This window comes from Pleurodeles waltl, chromosome 5 (assembly GCF_031143425.1).
Source record: "Pleurodeles waltl isolate 20211129_DDA chromosome 5, aPleWal1.hap1.20221129, whole genome shotgun sequence".
NCBI classification, from domain to species: domain Eukaryota; kingdom Metazoa; phylum Chordata; class Amphibia; order Caudata; family Salamandridae; genus Pleurodeles; species Pleurodeles waltl.
In genome coordinates, this window is record NC_090444.1 from 1519615219 (window position 1) to 1519642015 (window position 26797).

Here is a 26797-nt window from a genome sequence, read left to right on the forward strand (position 1 = left end):
CCTCAAATCTATGCTTCGATCCATTGTCCTCTAGCGCAGAATCCACTATTCAGTGTGAATAATAGCTAGGATTCCGTGGCGCTGCAGCATCATGAACTGAACTTGTAAGTAATTCGCTGGCCCAATAGAGTGCACTCCTTTATGCTGTTGTTGAACCCTAAATTGAATGCTTTAGTATACTCGAAACAAGCAGATTGATATTTTTCTGTGTTTATTAATTTTATTAATAGTAAGAACACAGTTTGATACAGCATTAATAAACAAAGGGTGACAATTCCTGTACATTGTAGGTCGGAAGCTGTACCAACTTCGTCTCATATGAAACTGGGTAGACTAGACATATTCAACAGCATTTACAAACAGTGACTAAAAGAGAGAGAGAGTGGTGTTTGGGAGGGTAACTAACAGTCGTGATGGAGGGACAAGTACCGTAGGGGGAGGGGAAGGGAGCGGGTATGGTACGCTGATCGTGGGCATTATGCTAATAAAAATGACATTGTACACTTATTTAGGCCGCGTTCCAGGTCACGCTTGCTTCTTTTGGTTATAAGCCCCCTGTGCTTGGCTTCCCCCGTCTTTGAGGGTCAGTGTATTTGAAGGGTCCGCAGTGTGCCAGTAAATAGTATGGATGCAGGAGATTTCCTTTGGTATTACGATTGTGTCACACAGGTACCCACGCTGGAAGGTATAGGTTGCAAAAAAGGGGGGTGGTAGAGTGGGGTGGGTTGTCGACCGCAAAGGATGTCTGGGAAGACCACACATGACTGTATCACTTGGGTGGCGCTCCAGAAAGGGGAGGGGGTGCAGGAACCTGAGGGGGGTCTGCGCGAAGGGAGTGTGGGTAGGTCACTGAGCAGGTGTTGTGAGTGAGACGGTGAGGTGGGGACGTGCGCAGAAAGAATCAGTACCAACCCAGGAACTATCTCATGAGGCAAACTGAAGGAAAATGAAGCAGTACTGTAGCTCTGCGTCGCCCCTGAAGAGATACTCATGAAGGTCTTTGCGGTGAACAGTGGGACAACTTTTTTTTGTGCCAGAAGAGGAAGGGGATAGAAGCGGAGAAGGGGTGGAGTAGAGGAAAAGAAAAAGAAGGAGAGGGGTAAGATAGATACAGAGACAGAAGACAGGGGCTGGTGTCGGAGAAACAGAAGAGAGCGTAATAGGTGGGGAAGGGGGATGGGAAGGAAGGAGTGGGGGCTAAGTGGCTGGTGATGGGGTCCCCAAGGAATCAGCACTATGTAAACCCTAAGTAACTCCACCTACTAGGTGAAGGGGAGAGGGAGGGATGGGAGGCAGAGATCGAAGAAGCTGGGGAAGAGAGAGAGAGAGAAAGGGAGGGGGTAGCCAGAATGTGAGGACGGGGGGTGCATGATGGAAGAAGCCAATGGTAGGCCGGAAGTGGCGGGGCATCCGAAATGAAGGGGGCCCATATTAGAGCAAAGAGGGCAGACTGGTCTTGGAGGTTGTAAATGGTTGTCTCATGTGCAGGTATGTGAGTCATTGCCACCACCCATTCCTCTGAGGTTGGAGGGGTAACGTACCTCCAGTGTCGGAGGATACATATTTTCGCGGTTGCTAGTGCTGTATGTAGCAGTCTTAGTCACAGTCGTGACAGGGCTGGTAGAGAGTCCATGTCGTGCAGTATTATAAGAGATGGGGGTAGAGGGGTTGGGAGCAATATGGAATCCGCCAGGGTGCATTCCACAGCATTCAATAAAGGCCAAACCGACGAACAACTGCTGAGGATATGAAGCAAATCACAGTGTTTCTCCGTGCAGCTCCAGCAGTCTGCATGTGGAAGAAGGCCGATCCTGTGCAATTTCACTGGGGTCCAGTACCAGTCGTGGACTATCTTGAAAAGGCAGAATTTTAAGCAGGCTTCACGCGTGCCTCTGTCCAACACGTTCACTATGTCTATCCAATCCTCCATATCAAAGGTCCGCCGCAGGCGGGTTTGCCATTGTAGGCGTAATTTGTCCAGGACAGGTTGCGAGTATAAGTGACTTGTGATGACCTCTTATATAGGCCAGCCATTACGCCTTTGTGTTTCCCCCATGTCTTCAGGTGAGCCACTACAGGTAAGGGTTGTAGCCCCAATAGAGTAATGTCAGTATGCTGGTGCAGTGTTGAAGCTGCACGTATCTCCATTCCTGTCTGGGATGAAGGTGGAATACCTCCTGTAGACTGGTGAAGGATTTGAGCTTGCCGTTCTCTAGTACCTGGGCTACATGATCAATGTCGGCTTCCTTCCACTGTGACCAGGTAAGGGTCACACCACCTATCTGCAAACTGTCGTTTTGCCATATGGGGGCCTGGGCGTGGAGGAAGGGATGTACCCCCAGAAGGCGGTGGGCCGTCTGCCACGGCGCACATGTCACCTTCAGAATCAGATTCAGGTCACTAGAGGAGGAGGAAATTGTGCAATAGAGTCCATCGAGGCCTCCACTATGGGAAAGCAATGCTTTCTCCACAGATAACCACTGCAGTGATTCTGTAAGGCCGGACAGAGTGGCATCCAGCGGTGATAGGTGAAAGGCCAGAGCGTAATGTCGCACAGAGGGGAGCCCCATTCCCCCATGGGATCAGCGTGCTATCAGTTTGGCTGATGCGAGTCGTGGGCGTGCAGAGCCCCATACAAAAGCTCTAATTGCTGCATCAATCGATCTCAGTGTGGAGAGAGGCATCTGAAGGGGTAAGAGGCCCAAAACATAGGTGAAGCGTAGCACCGTCACCATCCTTACCGCCTGTATCTTGCCCCACATAGAGAAGCCTAGATGGGTCCATTTTTCGAAGTCAAGTCTCATGCATGCAATGAGGGGGTCCAGGTTGTCTACCACAATATGCTCTAGGCCACGGTTAACTAATACTCCTAAATACTTGAGCCGTTTTGGACTCCATCAAAATGGGAAACCCAGTAATGCAGATTTCGTCATCACCTGTGAGAGGAGGAGGGCCTCGCTTTTGTCCCAATTCACCCGGTAGCCGGAGAGGGTTGCGATGTCGTTAGTGATCTCCATCAGGGCGGGCAAAGAGAAGCCCAGGTTGGTTAGGGTTAGTAGGACGTCGTCAGCGTATAGATAGAGTTTACAGGTACCGCCCAGTAGAAGGAGACCTGCCATCAAGGGGGAGGCGCGTATGGCAGCCGCCAGCGGCTCTAACACCAACTGGAACAAAAGGGGTGATAAGGGACATTCGTGCTGTAGGGTGCTCATAGAGCAGGCGAACTTTGGAGATAAACTGCTCCCCTAAGCCGAATCTCTCCAACGTTGCAAATAGGTACGGCCATTCTATGCGATCAAATGCTTTCTCAGCGTCCAAAGACAGTGCCAGCGCAGCCTCCGGTGCATTCCTAGCCTCCCAAAGGGCATAGCAATGGGTACGCCGGTGATTTCTTGTCGTTCGGCCAGGTACAAAACCCACCTGGGTCTGATGTATTAAAGATGGTATCACCTTATGCAGGCGATTCGCTAGGACGATGGCCAGTATCTTAACATCCCCGTTCAGGAGAGATATGGGTCGGTAGCTACTGCAAAGTAGGTGGCCCGACCTGTTTTCCGTATAACTGTAATTATGGCGTTGTTAGAGATCGCGCCTAAAGAGCCCGTCCGACATGCCTCTGTCAGCGCTTTGTGCAGGACATCTAGCGTTTCCCCCCTCGCCCATTTGTAGAATTCCGCAGGGAATCCGTCTTCTCCAGGCGATTTATAGTAGGGGAGATCAGAGACAACCTGCTTGAGTTCCTGCTGTGTGATGTCCTCCTCCAGTAAGTTGCGACCTTCGTCGGAGAGCGAGGGTAAAGCAATGTTGTTAAGAAAGGCCTCAATCTGGGCAGTAGAGGACTGTGACTCTGGAGCGTAGAGGTGTTGGTAAAAGGTTGCAAATTAATTGACTATTCCTGTGGGTGCGTGAGTGTCTCTCCCGTACAAGCTTTGATGGCCAGTATAGCTAGGGTCGCCGCTCCCTGGCGGAGTTGTGCTGCTAACAGGTGGACAGCCTTCTCCCCCTGTTCGTAGTGTGGTCTCTGCAAGCACTGCAGCGCATATTCAGCCTGAGAAGTTTATAACTCATTCCAGGCCATGCGGGCACGCTCCAATCGTCTACGGGTGGTGAGGGAGGGTTGGTCCGTATCCTGTTGTGTTAGGTATCTTATGTCGGTTTCCAGGGACACTTGTTGTGCCTTCCTGTCTTTGTTTGCTAGTGCGGCATCACGCATCATGTGTCCGCATATAGTCACCTTGCCCGCCGCCCATGTGACGCCCCTGGATTCCACAGAGCTGAGGTTGTCTCGGACGTAAGTGGATGCATGAGCTTCCAATTGTGTCTTCCCGTGTGGGGTTCGGTAACGTTGGACCGCAAATCGCCATGGTTTGTGGCCCGGGGACACCAGGCCCATCTGGATGGCCAAAAGAATCGGGGAATGGTCCGACAAACCTCCATCTAGTATGGGAGCATCCTGTGTGTGTGTCACTATGCTGTGTGAGATAAGAAAGTAGTCTAAGGGGGATTGAGTGCCATTTCAGTCTCCAGGGGTCTAATAGACCATTGTCCTGGTCAATACCTACAGATATGATATCTGTAGGAAAGAACCATCTTTCTTGGCATGTTACCCCCAATTTTACATGTATGTCAGTATGGCCTAAATGTGCATACCTGTGTAGTGCCTAACTGTGTCACTGAGGCTCTGCTAATCAGAACCTCAGTGCTCATGCTCTCTCTACCTTTAAATTTGTCACTATAGGCTAGTGACTACTTTTACCAATTTCAATTGGCATACTGGAACACCCTTATAATGCCCTAGTATATGGTACCTAGGTACCCAGGGTATTGGGGTTCCAGGAGATCCATATGGACTGCAGCATTTCTTTTGCCACTCATAGGGAGCTCAGACAAACCTTTACACAGGTCTGCCATTGCAGCTTGAGTGAAATAACGCACATGTTGTTTCACAGCCATTTTCACTGCACTCAAGTAACTTATAAGTCACCTATATGTCTAACCTTCACTTTCTGAAGGTTAGGTGCAGAGTTACTAAGTATGAGGACACCCTTGCACTAGCAAAGGTGCCCCCACATAGTTCAGGGCTATTTCCCAGGACTTTGTGAGTGCAGGGACACCATTACACGCGTGCACTACATATAGGTAAATACTTATATGTAGCTTCACAATGGTAACTCTGAATATGGCCATGTAACATGTCTAAGATCATGGAATTGTCCCCCATTCCAAATCTGGTATTGGGTTCCATGCATCCCCGGGGCTCCACTATGGACCCTCAGTACTGCCAAACCAGCCCTCTGGGGTTTCCACTGCAGCTACAGCTGCTGCCACCCCACAGACAGGGTTCTGCCCTCCTGGGGTCTGGGCAGCCCAGTCCCAGGAAGGCAGAACAAAGCATTTCCTCTGAGAGGAGGGTGTTACACCCTCTCCCTTTGGAAATAGGTATTAAAGGATGGGGAGGGGTAGCCTCTCCCAGCCTCTGGAAATGCTTTGAAGGGCACAGGTGGTGACCTCCTTGCATAAGCCAGTCTACACCGGTTTAGGGAACCTCCAGTCCCTGCTCTGGCTTGAAACTGGACAAAGGAAAGGGGAGTGGCCACTCCCCTGTCCATCACCACCCCAGGGGTGGAGCCCAGAGCTACTCCAGTGTGTCCCAGACCTCTGCCATCTTGTTTCCATAGGTGTGGGGGACCTCTGGAGGCCTTTGAGTTACCAGTGCAAGCAGGTGACTTCAGAGACCCCTCCTGATAGGTGCATACCTGACTATGTGACCAATCCTCCTCTGAGGGCTATTTAGGGTCTCTCCAGTGGGCTTTTTCTCAGATTACGACTTGCAAGAACTCATCAGGTTTCCTCTGCACTTCTGTCCTCGACTTCTGCCAAGGATCGACCGCTGACCGCTCCAGGATGCCTACAAAACTGCAACAAAGTAGCCAGAAGACTACCAGCAACATTGTAGTGCCTAATCCTGCCAGGTTTCTCAACTGTTTCCTGGTGATGCATTCCCTGGGGATGCCTGCCTTCATCCTGCACTGGAAGCCATGAAGAAATCTCCCGTGGGTCGCCGGAATCTTCCCCCTGCTCCAGCAGGCACCAAACTTCAGCTTCACCGATACTCTGGGTCACCTCTCATCCTGACGAGCATGGCCCTGGAACACAGGTGGTGGACCCAAGTGACCCTGACTGTCCAGTGGTCCAACTGTCCATATTTGGAGGAGGTAAGTCCTTGCCTCCCCTCCCCAGACAGTAATCTTGTGCACCATGTGATCTGCAGCTGCAAGGGCTTCTGTGCACATTTCCAATAAATCCTGCATGCACAGCTGAGCCTAGATCCCCAGCACTCCATCCTGTGATGCTCAGCTCCCTGAGTTGACCTCTGGTCTTGTGGGACCTCTCTTTGCAGTGTTGAGATGACCGCCATGTTCAGACTTCTTGAACCCGTGTTCAAGACTTCTGCGAGTTCTTCCTTCCTGTCCAAGGGCTCTCTACGTTGCTGAGGGCCCCCTCTGTCTCCTCTCTCAAGTGGCAACATCCTGGTCATTCCTGGGCCCGGGCAGCATCTTTTTTCTCCAACCGTAACTCTTGCAGATAGCAAGGCTTGTTTGTGGTATTTTGCCAAGCAAACAACTCTGCATCCTCCAGCACACCGTGGGACATCTTCTGCAAGAAGAAGAACCTCCTACTTAATTTCGTTGTTGCAAAACATGCAGCTTCTTCCAACCAGAGGCAGCCTTTTTGCACCTTCATCTGGGGTTTGGTGGGCCCCAGCCCCCCTGGACACTTTAGTGACTCTTGGACTTGGACCCCTTCCTTTGCAGGCCTTCTGGTCCAGGAATCCGTCTTCAGTGCTTTACAGTCTGTTGTGGTCCTTGCAAAATCCTTTATCACAACTTCAGTATGTTTCTGGGTAAATAGTAATACTTTACTCCTACTTTCCAGGGTCTTGGGGTGGGGTCTCCTTTACACCCTTAGTGTTTTCTTACACTCCCAGCAACCCTCTACACACTACACTAGCCTAGGGGTCCATTTGTGGTTTACATTCCACTTTCTTAGTATATGGTTTGTGTTGCCCCTAGGCCTATTGCATCCTATTGTGTTCTACAGTGTTTGCACTACTTTCTGACTGTTTTACTTCCCTGATTTGGTTAGTTGTGTATATTTTGTTTATGTTACTTACCTCCTAAGGGAGTATATCCTCTGAGATATTTTTGGCACATTGTCACTAAAACAAAGTATCTTTATTTTTAGTAATTATGAGTATTGTCTTTCTTATGATATAGTACCTATATGATATAAGTGGTATTGCATGAGCTTTGCATGTCTCCTAGTTGAGCCTTGGCTGCTCTGCTATAGCTACTTCTATCAGCCTAAGCTGCTAGAACACTGCTACACTCTACTAATAAGGGCTAACTGAAGCTGGCATAAGATGTAAGTACCATTGGTACCCACTACAAGCCAGGCCAGCCTCCTAAAATATCGGATTTTAGAGCCCTGTCACCTGTATTAGTTATATTCAGAAGCCTGGACCTGTCCAATATCGCATCTCTGGCCAGGTTCCAGTCTCCCCCAATGACGTATCGGGTGGCCCCGATTTCCGTCATAAGGCAGTTGGGCCCATATTTATACTTTTTGACGCTAAACTGCGCTAACGCAGTTTAGCGTCAAAAAATTTTGCGCCGTCTAACGCCATTCTGAAGCGCCATGCGGGCGCTGTATTTATGGAATGGCGTTAGCCGGCGCAAGCAGACCGGCGCTGCCTGGTGTGCGTGGAAAAAAACCACGTAGACCAGGCAGCACCGGCGTTGGGCAAAAATGACGTTAGGGCGTCTTAAAATGGGGCAAGTCAGGTTGAGGCAAAAAAATCGTCTTAACCCGACTTGCGCCATTTTTTAACGACGCCCATCCCCCATCAACATGACTCCTATCATTGTAAAGATAGGAGTCATGCCCCCTTGCCCAATGGCCATGCCCAGGGGACTTCTGTCCCCTGGGCATGGTCATTGGGCATAGTGGCATGTAGGGGGGCACAAATCAGGCCCCCCTATGCCAAAAAAAATTATTTAAAAAAAAAATAATAATACTTACCTGAACTTACCTGAATGTCCCTGGGGTGGGTCCCTCCAGCCTTGGGTGTCCTCCTGGGGTGGGCAAGGGTGGCAGGGGGGGTCCCTGGGGGCAGGGGAGGGCACTCTGGGCTCATTTTGAGCCCACTTGTCCCTTAACGCCATGCCTGACCAAGGCGTTAAAAAGCGGCGCAAATGCGCCGTTTTTAGCCACGCCCACTCCCGGGCGTCTCTTTTGCCCGGGAGTATAAATACCACGTAAAGGCCTGGGAGTCATTTTTTAGACGGGAACGCCTCCCTTGCATATCATTAACGCAAGGAAGGGGTTCACGCTAAAAAATGACGCACATTCCGGGAACTTTGGCGCTATACGCCTCTAACGCCATAGTATAAATATGGCGTTAGTTGGCGTTAGTTTAGCGTCGAATTTGCGTCGAAAAAAACGACGCAAATTCGGCGCAAACGGAGTATAAATACGGCCCTTGATGCGCAAAAAAAACTGCCATTTGGAACCAATTGGGGCGTAGATGGATCCCACACATAGCAAAGAGCCACCTAATTTCAGCTTGGCAAACAAATATTGCCCCTCCGGGTCAACCCAAGACTTGGTGACAGTGAGAGGTAGACTCTTTCGAAGTAAGATTGCAACTCCACACTTTTGTAGGATGCCACTCCCTGTATCCTGCGAGGAAGGGGTGCAACTAAATAACCCCAACCCTACCCAGTCACAACGTAGTTTGTCAGATTCTACCATATCAAGGTGTGTCTCTTGGAGAAGAGCCACATCTGTCTGTTTAGAGTTGAGATATGAGAGTATTTTCTTCCGTTTAATGAAATGGGTGAGGTCATTAACATTCCAAGATATGACCCGTAGCGGGGTGGGTGGTGATGATGAAGGACCAGCCATGAGGGTGGTCCGGAGGTGGTAGCAAGGGTGGGTAAGGTTGGGGAACAGAAAAACTGTAAAGGCTATGGGTGGATTGGATGGATGGAGATGCGGTGGGGGGGAATGGAGGGCCCAAGAAATCACAGCTGCCGAGGAGGGGGGGCTGATGTGGAGAGGTGGGGGGGCAGGGAGGAGAAGGGGTGTGTGGGAGAGAGGGGGGAGCAGGGATAGGAAGAGAAAATAAATATTGAAAGACACCAGGAGGGAAGGAAGCAAGGAGGAGGGAAAAGGGGGGGGAGAACAACAGGGAAGGAAGGAATGGAAGAAAAGAGAGAGAAGAGGAGAAGAGAGAAGAGAGAAGAGAAGGGAGAAAAAGAAAAAGTAAAGAGGTGCGGAAGAAGAGTGCTTGAAGCGAACACAAGGAGTATAAGGGTAGCAAAACAGACCTCGACTCAGGGAGAGAAGAAAAAGAAGAGGAGGAAGGGGGGGAGGCGGTTAGGGGGAGGAGCAGAACAAAAGCCCCACAGGTTCTGTAATCTGCAGGTCTAAGCTTGAACCCAAGGAGCTCCAGTGCTCAGCCAGTGGGTCCCCAGCCAGGAGAGGAGGCACGGCGCAGGCCGTCCAAGTCCATTGATACAAACGCCCCACAGTCGTCGAGCCATAATAACTCAGTGAGTTAGCACCTAATCGGAGTCAGTGTAGCGCAGCGCTGCGGGAGGACCAGCATGACAGAGAGCGCCACGGAGAACACGGCAAACATGGCAGGCCGCCCACGAGCGGGGTGGGGTTCTGGATAGAGGGGGTACAGCGGGGGCAATTGTACTGTCAATACTGCTGCGTGCGAGGAGGGAGAGGAGAGGGGAATGGAGGTGAGAGAAGTGCAAGGTGTGACCAGGTGAACATTATAAGATAGATGCATTAGGACAACAAACAATTATCTTCAGAGTGTAGACAAACTGTGGAGCAACAAAAGTCAAAAGGCACGTGAGGTCCAGGACTCCAACAGTCCAGACCGGTGCTGAACAACCTAATGGACTGCCTATCCTGCCCCTCAAACCTGTAGGAGTCCATTACAGTAAAACAATGAAACAACAAGTACAATGTATTGATGTGGATTAATACTCATCCAGCCAGCGAAACGGTGGGGGGTCGGTAGGTCCAAACCTGGGGGGACAGGATCACCAGCTGTTCGACTTCTTGCAGCGCAGTGGGAAGCTTTGAGTTCAAGTGGGCGCCGTGGTAGGCTTCAGGGGGGAGTGAGACTTGTCCCTGTCTGTCACTTGTGTGTAAATCGCCACTGCATGTAGCACCTGTCCACTGTCTTTGTGGCTTTTCATGAGTCTCTCCAGATCCCTCCCTCTGGAATGAAGGTCTACAGGATGCAGGTCCAATCTTCTGGGGGTAGGGCCCTGGGGTGAAGCATTCTGGGTTGTTACAGGTAGATCCCGTGGTGGGGTCAGAGTGGTGATGTCCATGGGCAAGAGGCCCTCCAGAAAAGAGCGTAGGTCCCCAGGGTCGTAGAAGTCTTTAGACACACCATTTTTTGTGATCCACATTCTCGCCGGCTCAAACAGGCCATATTCCACCTCCATCTGACGTAGCCTGAGTCGGAGGGCTAGGAATGCCCTCCTATGCTCACTGGTCTCTTTGGATAAGTCCGCTGACATCCGGATCTTCTGTCCGTCCAACCAACAGGGACTGTGGGTGCCGTCTCTTTGTAGGAGTTGGCGGGCCTGCTTGTGTCGCAGGAGGTAGGCTATGAATGGTCGGGGGTGGTAGGCTGTATCGGGTCGCTTGGGGCCTAGTCTGTGCGCTCTTTGAAACTCCAGGGGAGGGTTGAAAGTCATGCCAGTGAGCTTGGGCAAGGTCTCACGCAAAAGGAGTAGATATCAGCGCCCTCAATGGTTTCAGGGAATTCTAGAAATCCAAAGTGATCTCTCCTGCTCCTGTCTCCTAAGTCTATCCTCTTACTGCAGAGGTACAGGAGTTCCTGGTCCCAATCCTGGGACGAAGCAACGTGGGTTTCCACTGTCGCCGCATGCTGTTCTAGCCCCGTCATTCAGGACTGAAAGCCTGCAATATCCAGACATATGGATTTCGTTTCTGCCGTCAGTGAAGCCATAGCAGTGCCCATTCCCTCTAAACTGCGACCCACCGCTGAGATCTCTTGGAGGATACGTTCCATAGTTGACTCCTGTGCTGAATCCGTCATGGTGTGATGCGCCGCCGGGGCGGGGGTGGCGCCTTTGAGTGTAGTAGGGCTTCAGAAAAAAGCCGTTGTCTTGCTGGCTTGCCTGAGTTCTTACTCGACGACCTGCCGCCTGGCATCGCTGGCCCAGCCTCATGGCTGTAGTGCAATGGTGTGGAGGCCCGGGTGTCCCTCACCTAATGCTTGTGTAGGTTAGAACCACTGTGTGGTGATGAGCCGACAACATGAAGGAGGAGGGGGGTCTCGGCCCTTTCAGCAGTGCGTCTAATGACTAGCGAAGGCTGGATGAAGCTTGCAGCAAAGCCCGTGTCCAAAAAGAGAGGGAGATTTAGGCTCAAAAGTAGATAGGCTCCAGTCTGCTTGTGGGGAGGACCTGTGAGAGGAGCCACCTTCTCCTCGTTCAGGGATTTTGACGTGCTGTGCTAGTGAGAGCACAGGTCCCACAATGTATCATGGACCGGCTTCTGACAAGAGCTGCGGTGGTATCCTGCTTTCCCTCCACCCGTTAAGCTCGGGGGGATGGGAGTGGGCACTCATGTTGTCCAGCCGCAATGGCGCGGTGTTCCTGGTAAGTCTGGTGGGCCCTCGAGGCCTCTGCGCAATGGGCAGGAGGGAGAGGAACTTGGGAGCCAGAGTCTGGTGTCACCACTGTGGCGCCATTGCTGTCATGCCATCCTTTGCCTGTGTTCGCCAGTAAGGGCTGTGGTAGGATCGTCCTGGGGTAGGGCTCCTCGCCATCTAGGAAGTAGGCCTCCGACCTTCACCCCTCCTCGCCATGTGTGATGCTCTTGGGATCCTCTTGGGATCCTCTTGGGATCCTCTTGTCTAGGTCTTGTGCAAGGGGGGGCAGAGAGCTGCTGGGAGCACGTCCACAGGTGTGGGAGGGGTGGGGGGCGGCCTTGTAGCGGGGGCCTTTTTTTTACGTGCTCCTCTTCCTGGGACACCAGAGTCCTCTAGTTCGCCTCTTGCACCAGACAGAAGCACCTACTGTGGCTGAGGTGCAGATCTTGTCCGGGCGTGCCTCCACCAATGGGAGAATGTCGGGGATGCCCAGCTGCTGCTGTCTTTCTTTTGTCCCCCGGTTGGACCACTTCTGCGTAGGCCCAGGAGCCCCCGCTCTCGGAGGAGGGTCCCCCCGGTGGGGGGGAGGTTGAATGAGGGGAGTGGGGGAGGTGATGCCCCAGGCGGTAAGGGCGATTCACCTCTGTGTCCCCATCGCTCTGTACTTCATCCGCACAATTGGCAAAATTGTCCGGTGCCAGTTCTTTCCCTCCATGTGCCAGGCTGAAGTGATGTGGGAGACCGCGGCTCCAGTCATGATCATAGGCCGCATCCGAGTGGCTTTATTTAGCTGGAGTCCACAGGCACGCTGCATATTCAGGGGTCGGCCCCCACGCAGCTGCACCACTCGACCAGTAATCGGCAGTGTAATGAGAGGCTCCTCGCCCACGAAGTGCCCCCGGCACGCAGCCCACCACCTCATGGAGCTCTCCCTTCAGGCGGCCATCAGCGCTCATGGCCAGACTATGCCCCAAGCAGATTGCTTTTAAGGTATAGACAATATCTTCATGGTTTTTTAGCTTTAAGTACTTTCTTGCTGCATTGCTATAGACTTTTTTTTTATTTTTTTATACTTGCGTTTGAGTAAGTTGGCATAAATCATATTATAGTAGTTCAATCTTTATAGGACCAGGACACTTGCTTGTTTAATTGGGTGCTTGGCATGTAACATCTGAATCCCTCATCCCTCTGTTTATCAAAAGGATCTTTTAATGTGCAATAGTCTACTTATTTAAATTCCTCCATACCATTGTTTACAGACACTTTAGCCGGACATGTCATGTGGCTGCACGATGGCCAGGATAACAGTCCAACAGCACTCAGGCCTGTGAGGTGAAAGAGAGGCCAATCGCTTCTTAACAGGACTGGAGTGCAATTTCAAGCTCTGATTCACATGTGCGGGGCATGCATGGACCATGCCAGGCCAAAGACCTGACTTAGAGTGGGCCTGTCTGTGGTACTCCCTGACAGCTCCTTGTTAAGGATGGACAAGTGGAAAACCACACACAGTGCCAATGTTACTACACTACCAAAGCTGTCTGTTAGTGACTGTTTTGTAGAGTGCGCTGTGGGTGTGCTGACCAAAGAAACTGAGCTTGCTGAAAGATGCTTGTCCATAGACGTCACTGTTTCTATAAACTGGTGTACCACACAAACTCAAAATGTTCCACGTGTCAGCAATTGTGTTCCACCTAAGAAGGGCTTATCTCAGAATACTGATGTTTTCCACACTAGCCCTGCAGTGCAAAGAAAGACCATGGCCAAATGCAAAAAAAGGGACCATGCATCCCTAGATAAATGTGTGAATACCTTTCAGGAATTGCCCTCCATCGTCCCGCTAGAGCTTAACATTACTGAGCATCTGTGCTCTAAACTTGGGCTCTATTTTGAAAGAACTCATTCAACTTCTTTGTGAATAAGTAGAGCGCAAGGAGTTGCATTTAGATGGGGCATTAAGACACATTACTCCTCAAGTGCACCTTTTTTAACTCAGCCTCCACCTCCTGCTCATGAAATGGTTTTAGCATCAGTTATCCATGAAGCTCCACCTCTGTCTTTTGAATTTTACCATGGTGAAGAATTATGCTTTAGACATTGCTTGATTGAGCATTACTCACTTGAATTCTTCTTCCAACAAGTGAAACAGATTACACTCAATCTCAGCAACCATGCATGGTCTCCGGGGTTTAATATATAGATCTAAAAACTCCTTTCCTACCCTATGACTTCCCCCTGATGCTTGTCCTTTTATTTTCATCTTCACTAATGTTTCAATGTTACACCCTGATAAAAGAGAAGATCCGCTCAAAAACAAGTTGTGCATTGGCTATCCAATCATTTGGGTTTTACTGTCTTTTGCCCTGATCAGATCTTGTTGGCTAGAAGAGGTGGCTGTGCTGGCCTTTTACTGAAAACGCTTATGGGAGATTGCTAGTTGTTAGCTGCAAGAACCCAATGGCAAAAGTTTTTTTGTAAATTTCTAGTTCTTCCTGCATGGCACTCTGATAATTATGGGGGTCATTCTGACCTCGGCGGTAAAAGCCGCTTACCGCCGGTCAGAAGACCGCCACAATACCGCCGCGGCCGCGGTCAGCCGCCACGGTCATTCTGACCCACAACTGCCAAACCTCCAAAAATCCGACCGCCTTTGCAGTCCGCCACATCAGCGGCCCGCGATAAACTGGAGATGACCAAACCTCCACCGCCACGCCAACAGAAATACGCCCATGCCATTACGATCCACAAATCCACGCGGCGGTCTTTCAAACGCGGTAGTCTATTGGCGGTACACACCGCCGCGGTCAAAATACCCACACCTTTACAAAACACTACCACATTGGACAATTTGAAATACACACACCTGATACACATACAAACAACACTCCCACACATCCAATACAATATAAAACACACACCCACATCACCCACAAACCCCTACGACCAAAAATCCGAGACGAAGGAGAGAGAGACACATCAGAAAATAGAGAGCCAGACACACAGAGGCACACTACAACATCACACACACCACATAGTAGCACAAAGCACCACACACCAACACACTCATCACCACATACACCACCCCACACCTCATCCACACCACCCCATGGCACCACAAAGACACCCACGCTTCACGGACCAAGAACTCAGGGTGATGGTGGAGGAAATCCTAAGAGTGGAACCCCAGCTCTTCAGCTCGCAGGTGCAGCACACCACCATAGCAAGGAAGGCGGAGCTATGGCAGCGGATCGTGGACAGGGTCAACGCGGTGGGACAGCATCCCAGAAATAGGGACGACATCCGCAAACGATGGAACGACCTACGGGGGAAGGTGCGCTCGATGGTGTCGCGACAGAACATCGCGGTGCAGAAGACTGGCGGAGGACCCCCACCCACCCCACCAGAATTCACATCATTGGAGCAAGAAGTATTAAACATCCTGCATCCTGAGGGCCTCGCTGGAGTACACAGAGGAATGGACTCTGGTAAGTCCTATCTCATATACTTCATCCCCCCCACCCCACCAGCATGCCAACCCACACCCCCACCCTCACCCCCAACCCACCATCACACATCATCCCTGAGAATGTATCCCTAGCACAACCCACCCAACCCCTCACCAACCCTTGCATGCCACCACAAACATTGGACACCCATTACCTAAGCATGACCACTGCACATACCCATCCCCCCCACAAACCACCCTCACAACACCACCCACAAGGGAATGCCTGCACTGGGGGAAAAGGGCACCCATAATCTGCACGCTTTTTCACACACAGAAACAATAACCATACTCTCTCACCCCATGCAGGACCCGAACGCCAACACACCGGTCAGGAGGGTCCTCAAATGTCCATCCCACCCCCGGAACAGGCCCCCAGTGAGGACAGCAACTCTGGCGACCTGGAACCTGATGGACAGCCCGGACCATCGGGGACCTCTGGGCAGTGGGTTCCCCAAACACAGACACAGGCCACAGCAGACCCAAACCCCCCTGGGAACAACAGCACAGCTCCCACCCAGCGGGCCCATGCCTCTGTCTCTAGGACAGGTCAAGCAGCGGTGTGTCTGCCACTACAGGGCACCCAGGCTAACCCAACACCCCAACAACAACAGGGACCTGGGGGCAGTGGTAGTGGGCACACCGTCCAGGGGACAGAGGCCCAGGCAAACACGGCAACTCGGAGGGCTGCCGTGCGACAGGGGGGGGAGGAGAGGCCCAGGGAACCCACTCTCCAAGAGGCCCTCACTACCATCATGGGAGCATACCACCACTCCCAAGAGACGATGGCGACGGTACTGGCCAGGTTCACAGAGATACAGGCACAGCAGGAAGAACGCTACATGGGGTTCAGCAACCAACTCACCACCATCGCTACCGCCATGGGGAGCATGGTCCAGGCCCTCAACAGGATAGAAGACACGTTGCGGGGCCATGTGGCACCACACAGGGCCACTGTCACTAGCCAGGAACAGCCTACCACCTCCGCCGGCGCTAGTGGACAGGAGGCCCACACACAATGACAGGCCACAAGAACCCCACCTCCTGCTGAAGAACAACCACCCCGCAAGAGGAGCCTAAGACCCAAAAAAAAAACAGAGTAGCATGCCAAGACCCCCGCCAGCACGAGATACCCCCAGAAGTCATCCCACTGTCCCACATTGCCACCCTGTCCAAACTCAAACAGCCCCTGCTCCGTCCTTCCACAGGCATATGGACAATAGACCTGTCAGACTGAGAACTGGACTCTGCCATGGACATCACTCCACCCCCACCCATCACCGTCATCATATAATGTACCATTATCTGAGCACACAAAATAAAACAATTATTGCACAGAAAACCGTTTGGAGTCATGCTGTATTCTCAAAAAATCGTACAACACATAACAGTTCACAATATGTGATGTCAGTTAGTGATGACAACATACCAATGTCAATACGCTGTAGTACATGGCCAAACCAAGCAGAAGTCGGGCTATGAGTCATTAAGCACTGAGAAGGGAAGGGAAAAAGAATATGTTATTTAAAAGAGCTGGGGGGAAATACATAAAGTTGAGATGCATGAGGCTCTAAGTAACTGGGAAATGGCGTGGCTGAATCTTACCTGTGTACTACTGAAAATACTGTTGTATGACAGCTTCCCTGTTGTCTGTTTCCTCACCGTCGTCTTCCTCCTCTTCACTCTCCACAGGCTCCACGGCTTCTACGACACCACCATCTGGACCATCCTCCTGCAGGAAAGGCACCTGGCATCGCAAAGCCAGGTTGTGAAGCATACAGCAGGCCACGATGATGTGGCACACCTTCTTTGGTGAGTACATTAGGGATCCACCTGTCATATGCAGGCACCTAAACCTGGCCTTCAGGAGGCCGAAGGTCCTTTCAATGACCCTCCTAGTACGCCCATGGGCCTCATTGTACCGTTCCTCTGCCCTGGTCCTGGGATTCCTCACTGGGGTCAATAGCCACGGCAGGTTGGGGTAACCAGAGTCACCGATTAGCCACACACGCTGTCTCTGTAGCTGTTCCATCACATAGGGGACGCTGCTATTACGCATAACATACGCGTCATGCACTGACCCAGGGAACTTGGCATTTACATGGGAGATGTACTGGTCTGCCAAACAGACAACCTGCACATTCATAGAATGGTAATTTTTCCGATTTCTGTACACCTGTTCATCGTCATTTGGGGGTACTAATGCCACATGGGTCCCATCAATGGCACCAATGATGTTGGGGATATGTCCAAGAGCATAGAAATCACCCTTCACTGTGGCCAAATCAGCCTCTTCTGGGAATATGATGTAGCTCCTCATGAGTTTCATCAGGGCAGACAACACTCTGGACAGAATCTTTGAAAACATAGGCTGAGACATTCCAGATGACATGGCCACTGTTGTCTGGAATGAGCCACTTGCAAAGAAATGGAGGACTGATAGAACCTGCACTAGAGGGGGAATTCCTGTGGGTTGGCGGATGGGTGACATCAGGTCTGGCTCCAGCTGGGCACACAGGTCATGTATAGTGGCTCGGTCAAGTCGGTAACGGAGTATTATATGGCGTTCTTCCATTGTCGACAGGTCAACCAGCAGCCGGTACACGGGAGGATTCCTCCTTCTCCTCGCAAGTCCCTGCGGACGGTGCCTAGGAAGGACAACATGGAGCACTGAGTCAATCAACTCACAGGTACGTACAACACAGCTTGCACAGTACACGAAAATGTTTTGACTGCTATGTTTGTATGTGTGCAAATGCAAGGCCTAGGCCTGTGTGACGCCGTAGAATTTAAGCCATGTGGGCCCTTGAAATGGCGGCTGCCTGACCTCTAAACTGGGACAATGGGATGTGAGGTCAATGCGCTGGCGTGGCACACCGTGGCGGTAGGCGGTCGAAGACCGCTGTACGAAGTCGCATTGGTTAACATTGAACCCTATGGGATTCAGGAGCCAATGACGATGTGCGCCGGCGGTCGCGGTACGCACCGCCGCGGTACGCACCGCCGCGGGCGTGACCGCCATTTTCTATCTGATTAATCACTCGAGACCTGATCATCCACAGGAGAGGACCTATACTGCAAGTGCTGCTGTGAACTCGGTCTGGAAGTGACAATGGCTGCTGCGACTGGGGAAAGGGCCCCTGCCTTCACGTCTGAAGAGTTGGAGAAACTCGTGGACGGGGTCCTCCCCCAGTATGCGCTACTCTACGGTCCTCCAGACCAACAGGTGAGTACACTGAGTGCACATTGAATGGGTAATGCCTGTGTGGAGTGGGGTGGCTGTCAGTTGGTGGGGTGGGGAGAAGATGAGGAATGCAACGCACGACTGATGAGAGTATGGGTCACATGGCAAGGGTGGGGAGGGGGGGCATGTACTCCAAACATGCAGAAATGTGACGTTTTCTCTTTCCCACCCTGTACATGTCAAACAGGTGAGCGCCCATCAGAAAATCGATATTTGGCGTGCCATCGCCAAGGAAGTCCAGGCCCTGGGGGTCTACCCCAGACGGGGCACCCACTGTCGGAAGAGGTGGGAGGACATCCGCCGCGGAACCCGAAAGACCGCCGAGTCACTGCTGGGGATGGCCTCCCGACCTAGGAGGGGTGCCAGTCGTACCCTGACCCCCCTGATGTCCCAGATCCTGGCGGTGGCCTACCCTGATTTGGATGGGCGCTTGAGGACATCACAGCAGACACAAGGGGGTGAGTATCAGCACATTCTCCTATCTATACGCGCAGTGGAGGCGTCTGGGTGGGGGAGGAGGGCTGTGGGTGACAGTAGGCCAGGGCGCTTTCTGTAGTGTAGTCCCCTCCCTTAGACATGGCCCTGTGCCCCCGCCCACCACCTCTGTAGGGTGCCAAGTGCAGCTATCCATGGTCCAACATCACCCATGAGCGCGTCTATTGTCCCTAGACCTGTTGGCCTAGTCAGAAGTACAGAGTAGTGTACCCCAAGTTCGCGGCTTAGTGCATGAGGCACCTGTGTCTGTCCTCTCCGCCAAGGCTATTGACAAGGCATGCACTCAACTTTGTTTTCTTTCTCCCCCCACCCTTATTCTTTGTTTCTTGTGCATTAGCATCATCAGGCGGAGGAGAATTGGCGTCGGAGCACGAGGGAGCTGCAGGTCATCAGGCCCCGGTGGGCACTGACACAGACACCGAGGGCACCAGTGATCCGGAGGGCGAGGGGAGCACCACAACGGGGGCCGGTGGAGACACCAGCGACACGGACACGTCCTCGTTTGGGAGCTCCCTAGCGGGGGCGGCAACATCTGTGCCCCCAGCAACAACAGGTACAGCCGCCACCCAGCACACCAGCACCGCCCTCTCAGCAGCCCCTCAGTCTTCGCTCTGTGCCCGTTCGCCCAGGAAGGCGCGCGTCTCCTTCGCCCGAGGCACCTCAGCCCCTGCCTCTGTTACCCCTGCTGCCCTCAGTGCGGAGCTCATTGACCTCGTGAGGACGCTCATTGTTGGGCAGACTACCCTTTTGAATGCCATCCAGGGGGTGTAAAGGGAGGTGCAACAGAGCAATGCCTACCTGGAGGGCATTCATTCGGGTCAGGCTGCCCATCAACGAGCTTTCACTTCTCTGGCCTCAGCACTGACGGCAGCCATTGTCCCTGTCTCCAGTCTCCCTCTTCTAACTGCCTCCAGCCTTTCTCTGTCTCCTGTTCCTCAGCCTATCCCATCCACACCATCTGACCAGCCTGCACACACCTCAACACCCAAGGCCAGCTCATCCAAACATAAGCACCACAGAACACACAAGCATTCACCCAAGCAACACCCAGTTGCAGACATACCAACAGTCACTGCCACCTCTGTGTCCCCCTCCTCCTCATCTCCCTCCTCCCTCCCTGTGACGTCTACACTCACACCTGCATGCACACCAACATCAGCCAGTTCTTCCATCACCAGCACACCCTCCACTACAGTCCTCACACGTGCAGTCACCACCCCCACTGCCATGTACACGTCCCCTGTGTGCTCTCCCACTGTGTCTGTCACCCCCTGTTCCAAGACACATAAACGCAGGCAGACACCCAAACAACAGCCAACCACCTCACGACAGCCTACGTCTCAGTCACCTGCACCCAAGGACAGCACACCTGACTCTCCTACAACCACATCCTCTTCCTCCACTTCTATCTCCACTACTCCTACCCTTTACCCTGGTCCAAAGAAATATTACCTCACAAATGTTGACCTCGTTCCCTCCCCTGACCCACCCCCTCCATCTGGGAAAAGTCCCAAAGGCACCTCAGCCACCACCAGCCCAGCTTCCAAGGTACAAGTGGTGCATGGAATATGGAGTCCACCCTTTGGCGGCAGTGACACTTCACTGAGCAGCAAGGGGACTGGCAGCCCCCCCCCCCAGGCAAGAGGACCCGGAAAGTGAAGGGCCGCCGTGAGCGGACTGAGACGGCTGCCCCCAAGGAGGTGACTCAGGCCACTTCACCTGCCACAACAGCCAGGGGAGGCAAGGGCCCGAGAGCCCCATCTAAGGAGCGGAAGGGCAGCAGGGCGGAGAGGCCAGCCAGCAGGAGCGCGGAGCAGGAGGGCCCCACACGCCCCATCCCTGCTGCAAGGGACGACACCAAAGGGCCCAGGACTCCGTCTCCGAAGGGGCCTGACACTGCACGTTCGGAGGGCGAGTGAGCAGGTTGTCCAGGCCAGGTCTGACTCCCTACACTGACTGGAAGAGCACCGCTGAAGAGGGCCCCGCCGTGAAGACAAGCACCGCTGAAGAGGGCCCCGCCGTGCAGAAGAGCACCGCTGAAGAGGGCCCCGCCGTGAAGACAAGCACCGCTGAAGAGGGCCCCGCCGTGCAGAAGAGCACCGCTGAACAGGGCCCCACCGTGCAGAAGAGCACCGCTGAACAGGGCCCCGCCGTGAAGACAAGCACCGCTGAAGAGGGCCCCGCCGTGAAGACAAGCACCGCTGAAGAGGGCCCGCCGCGCAGAAGAGCACCGCTGAAGAGGGCCCCGCCGTGCAGAAGAGCACCGCTGAAGAGGGCCCCGCCGTGAAGACAAGCACCGCTGAAGAGGGCCCCGCCGTGAAGACAAGCACCGCTGAAGACGGCCCCGCCGTGCAGAAGAGCACCGCTGAACAGGGCCCCGCCGTGCAGAAGAGCACCGCTGAAGAGGGCCCCGCCGTGCAGAAGAGCACCGCTGAACAGGGCCCCGCCGTGAAGACAAGCACCGCTGAAGAGGGCCCCGCCGTGCAGAAGAGCACGGCTGAAGAGGGCCCCGCCGTGCAAAAGAGCACCGCTGAACAGGGCCCCGCCGTGCAGAAGAGCACCGCTGAAGAGGGCCCCGCCGTGCAGAAGAGCACCGCTGAACAGGGCCCCGCCGTGAAGACAAGCACCGCTGAAGAGGGCCCCGCCGTGCAGAAGAGTACCGCTGAAGAGGGCCCCGCCGTGCAGAAGAGCACCGCTGAACAGGGCCCCGCCGTGAAGACAAGCACCGCTGAAGAGGGCCCCGCCATGAAGACAAGCACCGCTGAAGAGGGCCCCGCCGTGCAGAAGAGCACCGCTAAAGAGGGCCCCGCCGTGAAGACAAGCACCGCTGAAGAGGGCCCCGCCGTGAAGACAAGCACCACGGAAGAGGGCCCCGCCGTCTCAAGCACCGCTCCGCTGGGCCCCGCCATCTCAAGCACCGCTCCGCTAGGCCCCGCCATCTCAAGCACCGCTCCGCTGGGCCTTTCCTGTCAAGCACCGCTCCGCTGGGCCCTTCCTGTCAAGCACCGCTCCGCTGGGCCCCGCCGTCTCAAGCACCGCTCCGCTGGGCCCCGCCGTCTCAACCACCGCTCCGCTGGGCCTTTCCTGTCAAGCACCGCTCCGCTGGGCACCGCCGTCTCAAGCACCGCTCCGCTGGGCCCTTCCTGTCAAGCACCGCTCTGCTGGGCCCCGCCGTCTCAGGCACCGCTCCGCTGGGCCTTTCCTGTCAAGCACCGCTCCGCTGGGCCCCGCCGTCTCAAGCACCGCTCCGCTGGGCCCTTCCTGTCAAGCACCGCTCCGCTGGGCCCCGCCGTCTCAAGCACCGCTCCGCTGGGCCCCGCCGTCTCAAGCACCGCTCCGCTGGGCCCCGCCGTCTCAAGCACCGCTCCGCTGGGCCCTTCCTGTCAGGCACCGCTCCGCTGGGCCCTTCCTGTCAAGCACTGCTCCGCTGGGCCCCGCCGTCTCATGCACCGCTCCGCTAGGCCCCGCTGTCTCACGCACCGCTCCGCTGGGCCTTTCCTGTCAAGCACCGCTCCGCTGGGCCCCACCGTCTCAAGCACCGCTCCGCTGGGCCCTTCCTGTCAAGCACCGCTCCGCTGGGCCCCGCCGTCTCAAGCACTGCTCCGCTGGGCCCCGCCGTCTCAAGCACCGCTCCGCTGGGCCCTTCCTGTCAAGCACCGCTCTGCTGGGCCCCGCCGTCTCAAGCACCGCTCCGCTGGGCCCCGCCGTCTCAAGCACCGCTCCGCTGGGCCCCGCCGTCTCAAGCGCCGCTCCGCTGGGCCCTTCCTGTCAGGCACCGCTCAGCTGGGCCCTTCCTGTCAAGCACCGCTCCGCTGGGCCCCGCCGTCTCAAGCACCGCTCCGCTAGGCCCCGCCGTCTCACGCACCGCTCCGCTGGGCCTTTCCTGTCAAGCACCGCTCCGCTGGGCCCCGCCGTCTCAAGCACCGCTCTGCTGGGCCCTTCCTGTCAAGCACCGCTCCGCTGGGCCCTTCCTGTCAAGCACCGCTCCGCTGGGCCCCGCCGTCTCAAGCACCGCTCCGCTGGGCCTTTCCTGTCAAGCACCGCTCCGCTGGGCCCCGCCGTCTCAAGCACCGCTCCGCTGGGCCCTTCCTGTCAAGCACCGCTCCACTGGGCCCCGCCGTCTCAAGCACCGCTCCGCTGGGCCCTTCCTGTCAGGCACTGTTCAGGGTTCACTGTGCCCACCATGCATCCTCCTTGTCCAGTGGGGACATTTATCCACCTGATGGACTGTGGCTTTGCACTCCCCAGGATGGCACAGTGGGCAAGCCACCCACTGTAGAGACTTGAGAGACTGTGGCTTTGCACTCCCCAGGATGGCACAGTGGGCAAACCACCCACTTGTGAGACTTGAGAGACTGTGGCTTTGCACTCCCCAGGATGGCACAGTGGGCAAGCCACCCACTGTAGAGACTTGAGAGACTGTGGCTTTGCACTCCCCAGGATGGCACAGTGGCCATGGTGGGCCCATCGTGGTTCTGGCGTCGTGGACTCATGTGGCTGTGGTTCCCCCCCCTTCCCTTCCCCCTGAGGTGCCTGTAGTTTTGTCACCAGATGCCCCTGCAGTGTTCTCTCCAAAGGACTCAGGTCTCCTGTGTGGGCTTTGCCCTTGTTTCGCTACACTTTGGCCCACGGACATGATGGATTCGTAAGATGTGCAGGACTACTTGCTTCAGTTATCCACTGCTGTGTAAATAATTTGTTTATCAGAAGAACGTTTTGATGGTTGATAATACTTTTCTGAGACTATTTTGTTCATAAATATTTATTCTCAATTTGGTTATGTGATTGTATTTTTTACGGGTGTTTGGGTGGTGTCACTGTGACTTGTTGCTCTGCATTGGTGTGTACATCTTGGGGGGGGGGGTCGCATATGTGTGTGCCCGTAACCTTTCCTTCTCCCCCCCTCCCGTGTGTCGTAGGTGCAGTACTCACCGTTGACGTCTGCGGCGGAGGTCGTACTCGTGGTAGATGAGCAGGTAGACGGGAGCAGGTATGATGTTCAATTCGGGTTCCATGCTGTCCTCCGTCCTCGTGGAGTGCGTAGAGGTGAGCGTTTTCCCGTTCGTAGTCTGTTTCCACCGTGTTTTTAGCGGCGATGCTCCCGCCCCGGAAAAGGTGGCGGATTGGTGAGTTGTGATAGGGTGTGCGGTACATTGTCTGCCGCCTGCCTGTTGGCGGTGACCGCCGCGCTGTTTGTTTGTCCCGCCGTGGCGGTCGGAGTGTTAAGTTGGCGGTCTCTGTTGGCGGTTCCCGCCAGGGTCAGAATTCCATTTTTCGGACCGCCAGCCTGTTGGCGGGTTGGCCGCCGCTTTATCACCGACCGCCAGGGTCAGAATCACCCCCTATGTCACAAAAAACGGTGCTAAAAACAGACATTTGAGACAAGCAAATCCAGAGTGTGTCCTGCTCCCATTTTTGCATAATTTATGTGGCACTCCAAGCCTGAAAAGTAATTGGTTTCACTTGTACTAGGTGCTCCCTTGCCAAAGCTATGCCTCTCTGACAAGCTCTAATAGGAACTCAAACACATGCCAGGGATTGCGTTTATTCATTTCCCATTGGCATGGGTGGTATTTTGCCAATCCATAGCTGTAATATTGTGACTGGAGTGATATAAGGCTTTTGTCATTTTCCAGTATGGTGTGGATGGCAATAGCTAATCCCATGCTTAAAGACTTTGCAACAAAAAAGGCAAAAGACTTTCGCCCAGATTTAAGAAAAGTGGCTCTTCATGTCATGAAGTGACACTTTTCTTGTGGCTCATTGCAACCCCCCCCTAAAGCCACTATGTGTGCGCCGTATTTGATATACGGTGCACCATGGCACAGGTTAGGGACACTAGTGTCATAATGTTTTTAGCTATTGTTGTACTTTGCAGGATTAGCACCAAAAATGTGGCTGTTAATCCTGCAAAGTACATAAAGGCCCATTAAAAATAATGGTGTGCCGCCTTTTAATGCCTGCTCTGTGCAGGCGTTAAAAATGCAGCTAAAAATGGTGCAGTGGAATCTCATAGATTCCACTGCGCCATTTTTGCAGATCCCTAATGGGGAAACGCCCTACTTGCATACATTATACCTGGCGCAGGTATAATATGGGGCAAAGGTTTACAAAGTGGTGCAATGCATGCATTGCACCACTTTGAAAATATGGTGCTGCTTTTTTGCCACACCATTGCCACATTAGCATATAAAAAATTAAGTTAATTTGGTGATAGTTTGCGCTATTTGTCTCTTTCTAGCTCAGCATGAATAGCACTGTGATAATAATATGCTTAAAATCGCTGCTAGAAAAACAAATATTTTAGGTGAGCAAATTCAGAGTGACAGTAGTTTTGTAGTGTGCTCCACTAAAGGAGTCTCTCCCTACCTAAATTATGAAAACTACACAGATTTCCCTGATTCCTTTTTTTGCATTTTCAAGAAATCAGTATATGTCAGCAATTTGTGGATTCTTTAACATATTTGCACCTATCAACGCAGCCCTATCAAGGTTTTACCACTGGGTTTCTTTTTTTGTCCGCCACCCTTGCTTAACCAGGCTGTATGTCACAGTGTTAGTTTTATTGCTTCGTCAGTTTTTTAGATTGCCTACCATTGCATAAAAAAATGTCAACATTTAGAAGAACTGGATCAGGTGGAATGATGCTGCAGAATTTCAGAACTTGGCTTTGTAGCCGGTAATTCTGTTTGTAACAAGCCTGATAATATTTTGATAGTGCGCCCATCCAAATGTCTTGATGACCTACGTGTAGCAAGCTGGGGTATTTCGGGTATTTATAATATTATTAATTCATGGGAATGGAAATCTTTCATTAATTGTTATAATATAATTTAATTTCAGGAGGCCTGGGCCACTATTTACTTGATTTTTGATAGTTACTGAGAGTATTTCAATCCCACTGTATCCTCTGGCTTGTGCAGACCTAAGAATGAACTCTCGACTTGATTTAAGTTACCATTGTATAATCATGTTACCTTAATTAATGTTAATCTTTGAGGAAGACAAGTGCTTTATTGTAGAATGGAACAACAACTTTTCAATCTATTTTATATATTTCCATGATTTTTCACATCAGGCTAATCATAAATTCTACTCCTTGCTAAATGTGATTGATAGCCTAAACAAACCTTTAAAACCTTCCTGTAAGGTGTTTAATTTGTTTAAGTTGATGTCGTGTGGTGAATTTTATGCCAAATCATCTGTTAGCATTTTATCTTTTAACAGCTATAATCGACGGATGGGTAGTGATATACTACCTAGTCGATCTGATGCCTGTGGCTATTTACTTTGTGACTAAATGAGACATTGTCAATGGTATGGAATCTGACACGAGAGATTCTCATTTTTATCGTAGATTCTTAGGGGGTGGTTGTTCGTCTGTCATTGACTATATAATTGTGTCCCTAAGGTTGATGTACCATCTCCTAGTAGGTGAGATGACAGCCAACGATTATGGTGACCACAATCCATTACTAGTGATATTCAAGCTCCCGGTTTCCAGAATACATCGCCATGGAAAACCTATGCTTAACAGTCAAGGAAAAAAGTCTTAGGATAGCCTAGAAACTGCCAAACACTAGCACATTTTTTTGCAACTTGATACAGCATCATTCAGCTCATTTCAATATATGCCTTTCCACTGAGGCTTGTTATAAAGCAAGTGCTTTGTTGATCTGAGCTGTTAGATGTAAAGTCCACTTCTTATGCTTTTCAATGTCCTGATACCACTATTCCCGGGTGGTTCATACAGCTTGTTTTACTTCTAATAGGATCCTTCACGAAGCATTATCTACAAAAAAAAACTAAGAATACTATAGAGGTAGGCTCATACAGAGCT